General features: G+C 36.2%; 1 protein-coding gene across 4 annotated transcripts in view; it reads left to right on the forward strand.

The window, feature by feature from the left end:
- The window catches only part of LOC107724811 (muscleblind-like protein 1), an 82,306-nt gene that overhangs the window by 13,107 nt on the left and 59,837 nt on the right, over positions 1-9,362 (forward strand). For 2 of the 4 annotated variants that reach the window (XM_016533870.1, XM_016533871.1), the window contains exon 3: positions 2,565-2,702. The exons of 1 other annotated variant lie outside the window; for it this stretch is intronic. The gene's annotated coding sequence lies outside the window, so the exon portion shown is untranslated. Of the gene's footprint in view, positions 1-2,564; positions 2,703-5,232; positions 5,326-9,362 lie in introns of those variants that run through there. One more of the 4 variants, XM_016533872.1, reaches the window with a different exon arrangement.

Consider the following 9,362-nt stretch of genomic DNA (forward strand, 5'->3'; position numbering starts at 1 on the left):
TCTATCTATCGTTCTATCATTCTATCGTTCTATCATTCTGTTGTTCTATATCTATCTATCTATCTATCTATCTATCTATCTATCTAACATTCTTTCTAACGTTCTATTGTTCTATCATTCTATCCATCCATCCATTTTTATAAAATCTTCTGGTTCAGGGTGGATTAACGCTTAATTTCCCAGAATGCCTCACCTGTAATGAATTTCATTGAATTCCATTTCAGTATAAATTCCTCTTCCTGTCATTCCAATCTAACTTCCTGTGGGGTGTGGCCAATTCGATTCAAATTCACACTCAGTTTTTCAGTTCTGAATTTTGCACAACTCTGAATTTGGTCCACTTTGTGGGTTGCGTGACTGTTGTGTAAATCAGCAATGTATTTTTTATGCTTTTTTTTTTTTAAATTGTAAAATCTAAAATCAAATGTCTATGTTAAAAGTATATTGATGGTGTTTGAAGACCTCTGAAAAACAGAAATGCCGGCACCTGTGACCATGTCTATATTGATCTGACCAGTCACAGCAGTTCAGTGTATCTGTCATTCAGTGTGTCTGCTTTCGTCTTATTGGCTGAGCCCAAATGACATCATGAGCTGAGAGCATCATGATTTTAAGAATGAGGAGAGCTCTGCATTAACAGACGTGCGCCACATGTGAATGTACCATTCATTAACTTGCTAGCAGTGATCGTCTGGGAGCAAGAGAGCATGAACAATACGATTATGTCAGAAATAATGAAAAAATGTGTATCCTCAAGACAGCTTAGTCTTGTCTGGTATCTTCCTCTCATTCTCTGTTTCTCGTCTAATCCTTTTTTTTTTATTTACACAGGATTAAATTCATAATCAAACGCATCCTAACAGCTGAGATGAGTCAGACAGCCATCTGGAGCTTTGATGTTTTTGTGTGCTATGATAATTAGAACATTTCTCGAAACTATTTGGACAGAAACATTCTTTTTACGCAATTGTGTTTTATTTATTACCACCGGATGCATTCAGTATTGTTTATCAACATTTTATAGAACATCACAATATGTTTATTAAAGATCCATGGTATTGTTTTATTAATGCTGTATTGACATCTTTTATATTGAAATTGGAAGCTCTGGGGAACATTTGACATTGAGGGGGTCCCGGAAAACCATAAGAATTATTAATTAAATATATTTAAATTATTTAAAATATTTTATATTATAATTATATAATTATTTATACTCATAATATCATGATAATATAATATTTTTATTTTTATTATGTAATTATATTATTATGTAAAATATTGAACATGGATTATATATTATATAACACATTATAATTTTTTGTTTCATTGAATTGAATTGAATTATTGGCCTGATATACAGTAATGTTTTTTGGCTAACTTTTCATTGGTCATTTTCCATCATGCTCCAGTTTTGTGACTTTCAATGCAGATGTTTGTGTCTTCACATGATGTGAGTCAAGTTACAAATCTTCATGATTGTTCATACACTTCAATGACTATAATTTTCTTTGCACATAGGTACCTATTTTGGCGTTGCCATAGAAAGTAATAATTTCTGGTTCAGACATGAACGCTTCATAGAAGAATCTCTGAGTTGACATTTGTAATTATAATAATTTAAAATGTATTATAATGTCACAGTGCTGGGCAGCCTTGATTTGCTACTTATTATCACTAGACTGTCAAATTTAAAGGGCAAGTGAACAAATTTGTAAAACTTCTCAGTCAAGAGAGCATTTTATTGGTCACAATTTGCATAAACACACAATCATTTTAATATGATGATAAGTTTTTGGAATCTGTGATACATTTTTCAGCATTCTTTGATTAATAGACATTTATTTAGAATCAGAATCAGAATGAGCTTTATTGCCAGGTATGTTTACACATACGAGGAATTTGTTTTCGTGACAGAAGCTTCCACAGTGTAACAGAATGACAGTGACAGAACAAAAAAATCAGCATCGGCGCCATCGCTTTAAAAAGTTTTGTTACATTATAAATGTCTTAACTGTGACTTCTGATCAATTTAGTGCATCCTTGCTGAACAAAAGTATTAATATCTTTTTTTTTTTAAATCCTACTGACCCCAAACTTTTGAACGGTAGAGTATTTTGTCAACTTGTTCTAGTACACTACACATCCATGACCTCAGAACTCACAGACATGGACTAAATGGACAATACAACTCCAATTATGAAGTCGTATGATCTTTAACTGCATTTTAATTGCATTTGAGTGATGACTAACCGACATGAGGACAAGAAAATGGCCTTGTTACTCGATAGTCGTCGCTCTAGGTATCATCAGCGAGACGTCAGCGAGACAAACTGCTGCTGTGTCTGCTTTGAATAATAATGCTTCTGTTTGTGCAGTTCCCTGGGAAATGGATGAAATAATAAGAGGTGCATTATACAGTTTCCTCATGTTGTTACAGATCGAGACACTCATTGGCTGACCGGCATCTGCTGACCTCACATTCACAGTAGATGATTTGTACGGTATGTTCTTACTGTACCCTGCGTTTTCTTTCCCTCCTCTATCTCTCCTCTCTCCATCAGCTGAGGCAGAGCGGAGCAGGAATGCACCAGCTGTGAGCCGTACTGCAGTGCCAGGGGACTGTAAATAGGGACGGACTGAATGTGCTTCCTGTCGGCAGAGAGGACATACGGGACTGGATCTGAGCGGCTCAGAGTCAGGTAGGACCGCAGACTGTCTGTGTGCCATTACTCAGAGGGCTAGACGAGGACTTCCTGTCCACCGGTGGCTTGGGAATGCTGTTGGAATGGGTTTTTCACAAGCTAAGGATGTTTGGCGTCCTGATATTCAGTGACGTGCCAGGTTAGAAGTGAGCTGGGAAAGGTTTGAAATGAGGCATTGTATGTTGAGCACACTTGCTTTCTCTCTGTGGTTCGTTTCCTCAAGTGCCCTCGTTTTTCATTCCTCTTTCTCTGCATCACTCTAAAGGTTCTTCGGTTCAGCTATGGGGTAGGTTTTTGATGGGAAGTTATTGGTGTGTTGGTTCCAGGTACCATTCATCAGTTTCAACAACAGATGAATGGTTCTTTAGAAAACCACAGATTGCTTCTCTTTGGAAATTCATTGGAATCTATGGAACATAAAGAGTTAGTCTATTGTGTAACAAGATTTTACAAAGATTCTCTTATCGGACTGGAGGTACTTGAAGGTTTTATCATTGGAACTTCATTTTCATTGGGTTTTCTTGGATTTTTTTGTTTTCTGTGGCATGATGGCAGTTTTTTAAAAGGTCGTCTCACTTGGGAAGGTTATCCTTTAACCTTGTTTGACATCATAATGACATGTGGTCAACATGAAATTCAATTACATCCTTTTTCCTTTATTAAAAAGTAATTTAAAGGGATAGTTCACACAAAACGGAAAATTCTGTCATTTACTTAACCTCATGTCATTTCTTCTTTCTTTTGTGCATGGAATACAAATGAAGATATTGTGAGGAATGTCTCCGTGTTTTGTTCATACAATGAAAGTTAAAGGAGTCCAAAATTGCTTTGAGTTTTGCAGAAGAAAGAACGTCATGGGTTTGGAATGATATGAGGGTGAGTAAGTGATGACAGATTTTTCATTACTGGGTGAATCTCTTCAATGCGTTAACATGCAATAACACTGAATCAGTGTAGTATTATTTTAGTATTATATACTATTATAGTTTTTATTCATATTTTGAATTGGTTTTATAATTATTTCATTATTCATTAATATATTTTCATTCAGTATTTTATGTTTTTTGTCATTTATATTTTTGTTTTTAAAAATGCTATCTATCTTTTAGTTTAGTTTTTCATCTAATATTTATATTTTATATTACTTCAGATTTATTTAAACTAATAAAAATGTTTTAGTTTTAATAGTTTGAGTTAACAATAACAAAACTCCACTGAAGTATTAAAGTTCATGGCAATAACAGAAACCATTGATTGGTATTACCATTGGAATTCCATGTTCCAGGTTAAAATACTCCTCAATGTGAAGAAGTGAAGTAACCCCCAACAATCTACAGCAAGCTGGCATTAACATTGGGCTCCGTTCTGATGAGAAACACCCCCTTTTGGTGATCTAATCAATTTTACGTGGTTAAAATCCTGCCTTACTATTTTTTTTTTTCGCATTGAATGTTCTGTAGATAATGACCAGAGGCTTTATTTGTACAAATACACTAGCCTTAAATCTGTTTCTCTCTCACATTAGTGTAAGTAACACCCGAGGGGGTTGCATTAGTGAGATGTGTGAGTGTTTTTGTACCAGGTGAGTGAGTTTAGAAGAGGAACTCTACCATTGGCTCAGTCATGTGGAGCGTCTGAGATAACACACCTGGCACGAGTGAACTACAGACCTCAAGTAACCTTGCGCACACACACACACACACACACACTAGTTCACATGCAAACACACACTCTAAAAAATGCTGGGTTAAATATAACCCAGCGCTGGGTTATATTTAACCCAGCATTTTTTAGAGTGCAAGTACATGCTTTCACACATGCATACAGTGACCCACATTAAAGAAATGTCAAAACATGACACAAAAAGATGTTTGTTACAGTAAGTTTCAAATCATAAAACTATACATTCAATGTTTGTACATTATTTGTTTGCAGAAACCACTTGGTTTAAAACTTTTCAAGTGTTACTCACATGTTACTCTTTTTTTAAGTGCGACTCCCATGTTAAAATAGTTTTCCGGGGCTTCTGTATAGAGCAACTGCAACCCTCTTCCTGTGCAAGGCGTGCTGTGTTATCTTTAGCAGTGTATGAAAGCCGTTTCCTCTTTTTGAAGCTTTGACTTTTAGGGCGTGTATGTTAGTATGATATTCTAAACGGGATTATGGCCGTGTTTTTTCCACGTTTAGGATTTGGGAAAGTGTTTATGTGTGTGAAACGTGTGTGGCAAACTTCTCAGAGTCTCTGAGGAGGGCAGTGGTGTTTTCTAGGGGAAAATGACACAGCTCTCTTTGCGGCTGGTACACCCAGATGCAAATCAGATAAAAGCAGGTTTCCATGGTGATAGAGAGAATGATCGCTGAACACACACTCACAGTTGCTTCAGTCTCTGCTTTATCATGTGATCACACATTGAAACCGTAAACACATGCACACACTTAAACATCTTAACGCAGTGTTTTGCATGCATGCTACTCTATGCTTGGTCGTGCACTGTGACACACCGGGGCATACGTTAGTATCTGTCCCAGAATGCATTGCGGTGAGCCACATTGGCTGGTGACCCATGTGTGTGTTCCTGTCTGACTCTCAGTGGAGATACAGCTCTCACACTACACACAGGTAAGAACTAAACTAACACAAACAGCCTCAGATATACACATTTACTCTATATGTTCTGTCTGCATCTATAGCTCCGAAATTATTTATAAAAATGCTTGTTTCATAATGAATTTATTTGTGTATTATATATTGCTTTAGAAAAGCTAACAGTTACACTGTGTGATGTAAATTTTTGACATTTTGAGTTGTTTGCTTATGGCCAATTTACAATTTTTTGCATTGTTTTATGTGCGCACAATTGGAAAAGTTTTGTTTTATGAATATTTTACTGTAAAATAATCTTTTTAAATTTGTTTAAAAAAAACAGGTTGCTCTGTTTGCAAGATCTTTACCGTAAAAAACAATTTCAGGCATTTTGGCGCCTATATTTTGCAGTTTGTAACCATAAAAATATTCTATTAAATACTATACATTTAGTAATTATATTACAATTTATTGCAATTATTGTAATTCTTAATATATTTGAATTCATTTCACTGTATATGGTTACTTACTGTATACACTTTATGCATATTTACATAGTTTTCTCTTAAAATGACTAACATTTTTTCAGTGTGTATTCTAACACGCTTGACCGCTTCCACTTGTGTCTCTTTGTCTCGTGAACGTTCAAGTTCTGGTATGCAAGCCATTTACATGTCCTTTTACGTATGTATCACTTTGTAAATTTCCATTTTATGAAGTTGTTGGACTTTGCTGAAGAGTCATAGTAGCTACTGATCGCTCTCTCTCTCTCCTCTGATATTGCTCCACAACTTATTTGATTATATTCAAAGTCAGTTTGAAGAATCAGTGATGTAAATCTGCTGCCAAGCGCCATTGGCCGTGTAAAACACACCAGCGACATCGCTTATGAATGTATGAGATGTTCAAAAGATGATTTGTTATTAGTACATTAAGCTGTTTTTTTTCTCTAAGACACTCTTGGGAGGTGTTAATGTAAGGTGTGACATGCTTTTTGTTTATTGCAGCTGTAGCTGGTGATTATATTTGGCGGGAGGAGATAAACAGCCGTTCTGTTTAGTCATTCAGAGCTGTTGTCATTTTTTCCTGTTTGTCTTAGCAAAGTGAACTGAAATGCTGCTTTCTCAACATGCTTTGGGTCAAACAGTGTTAGGCTTTGTTAGGTTTTGTAAGACCTTGTTCCAAAATAGGACGTTTGCAAACTGAGAACTTCTCACTCACTGTTACTCATAAACTTCCTGTTTTCTCACTGTTTTAACTGTTTCAACAAACTAGTGAAACTAGTTTCCTAATTTAGCAGCTTTCTGAGTGGGTACAGAGCCTCTGGACTAACTTTGAACATCAGATGTTTGTTGTAGCACTGCACGAGTTTAAAGAATGACACATTTAAATTAAATTAATTGTTATTTAATGAAGAAATCATAATATTTTATATATATTTTTATATATTTTACACAAAATAAAATTTTGTGCTTTCATTACGTTACAATATTCTATCAATGTTATTATTTAATGAAGCGTAACATTTAATGAATATATATATATATTAGTGCTGTCAAACAATTAATCACGATTAATCGCATCCAAAATAAAAGTTTTTGTTTACATAATATATGCGTGTGGTGTACTGTATATTTATTATGTATATATAAAGACACACACATACAGCATATATTTTGAAAATATTTACATGTATATATTTATATTCATATAATTTATATTATATGTAAATACATTTAATATATAAACGGCATATTTTTCATAGCATAGCATAACATAGCATATAAATATACACAGTATACAACACATATATTATGTAAACAAAAACGTTTATTTTGGATGCGTTTAATCTGATTAATCATTTGACAGCACTAATATATATATATACAGGTGCATCTCAATAAATTAGAATGTCGTGGAAAAGTTCATTTATTTCAGTAATTATAATTTTTATGATCGATTCACAGGGTGAAGACAACACTGCAAATGTGTAAATATAGTCTTCCAAGAATGTTTCTGTAAATCAGACAGCCATGAAAAAGCATCAGTGTTGTTACCTGTGAGGAGAAGGCCTCCAGAGATCAGTAAACCTGAAGAACACCGAGAGTTTTGCTGTCTTAGCATTTCAGTTCGCTATAGCTTTAGATTATTTAGAGCTAAATAATGAATCGACAAAGACTAAAGAGTAGCTTAGAAATCCTTTAATAGTGTTTGCAAACCGATTATTGTATCATCAAAGGTAATTCTGCTATAAAAGTGGTTGTAGCACTGTGATGTAGGGCAGTGCTTTAGTTTGGGTGCTGTAGTAACTCAAGGCCTCAATGCCTTCGATAAATCAGTAAAGTAGGCCAGCACAATGCTGCTTTTATCAAGGGCATTTGAAACATCGCTGGTGACTTTCAGCAATGCAGCTAGACGCCAATACCCAGCGCCGAACCCCCGAGTCGCATTTACGTTATTCAGACGATAGCTGTTGTCTGTAAGCATCATCTTAGCAAACTTTGCTGAGAGAGACGGCGTAATATTCGGAAAAGCAGGGATTTTACTGAATAATTTAATAGATCATTTAGCTTCGAGTAGCTCTGCTCAGATAGCTAATATAATAAAATATAAAAGATATGTGGGACCGTGCAAGAGAAAAGGGGGTGGTTTGCAGGGTTTAAATGAGGTTATTGGATGGCAAGAGGTGTCCAGACTTACTGAGTAACGAGAATATTCTCTAACCCAGCAAGAGTTCACATCCACCAGCCAGCACAATTTACAGCATCCTGACACATACCAGTGCTGAGACGAGAGAAAGAGAGAGAGAAACAGGCATTGCTATGACTGAGACTAAGACTGAGGGTTTTTGTGCACTGAAAATTTCTGCCTCAGTCAGTGTGTGTATCTGGCACAGATTTGGGAGCTCAGAACGAAGGCATCATGCAGTGATCTTTGATATACATGGTGCAGACAGTTGTCTTTGCCACTTTATGGTTTTTATTTCCTGTTCTGAAGGCGAACTTCCTGTCTCCGCTCCATGTTCAGGTGTGACTTTCATATTTTGCATGATTCAAAATGGCCCCGTGTTCGCATAAGCCGCATGAGTAACTATGTGATCTCCAAATGGGTTTTAACACCAGAAGGGACTTTTTCTCCACACCGCCATGCCTAGTGTGGTGGAGTGAGCGAAGCCAGACCCAGTGGACGTGGTTTTAGGCATCAGTTTATCTGAAATAAACCAAAAATATTTTTAAAATAAAGTGTCTGTTGGAAATATAGATCAATCCATTTGGAAATCGAGGTAACCCGTTGATACAGTCGAAGAAGTAATCACTAGATTTGGCAAAGTTTGCCAGGCTTAAGCAGCAACACATTTTTGGTAGTGCTGTGTTCGATACGACATTGTATCATCACAGAGATTTGACGATACGAGTATCGATACAGCTGGCCCTGTATCGATATTGTGGCACGTGTGCAGCAGTGGACCGCTCTTAATTTGAATACGAGAGCATCGTTTAAAATGGAGTCGAAAAGTGCGAGGTTTCTAAAAAATAATGAATAGAGCATAATATATAGGCTACAACAAGGTTTAATCTGGCCGCAGAAGAACACAACCGGGGGTTGCCTGATATAAAGAGACGTAATCCCCGAAACAGAGCTTCACACTTGCGCAATACGGAAATATCTGCTAAGTGTGTTAATTATCTTTGTCAACCTGGCAACCATGTGTACGTGCGCTCTCTCCACTGTGGATAAACGCGCTTGCTTTCTGAAAACACCGCTTAGCTTGCAGTTTAGCGATCTCCACTTCAATATTCTATTCTCAGAAAATTGTAATTCATCGAGTGTTCATTTATGAGAGAGAGAGAGAGAGGCTGTGTATGTATGAATTACCACCGTTTTGCCGCGTTTCTCTATTAACAGTAAAGCCGTGGCTTTAATTCCTTTAGAAACAATAATGCTACCAGCTCCTTGTTGAGAAAAACAATGTAGCTCTAGAGCGATTAAGCTATTTAGTTGATAAAACTGCGGGGCAACGCTAAAAAGTTAGTTCCTGAATGTCTGAGTGCGGCCGCAACGTGATCTGTGTG

This window comes from Sinocyclocheilus rhinocerous, unplaced genomic scaffold (genome assembly GCF_001515625.1).
Source record: "Sinocyclocheilus rhinocerous isolate Xijiao unplaced genomic scaffold, SAMN03320098_v1.1 scaffold2500, whole genome shotgun sequence".
Lineage (NCBI taxonomy): Eukaryota > Metazoa > Chordata > Actinopteri > Cypriniformes > Cyprinidae > Sinocyclocheilus > Sinocyclocheilus rhinocerous.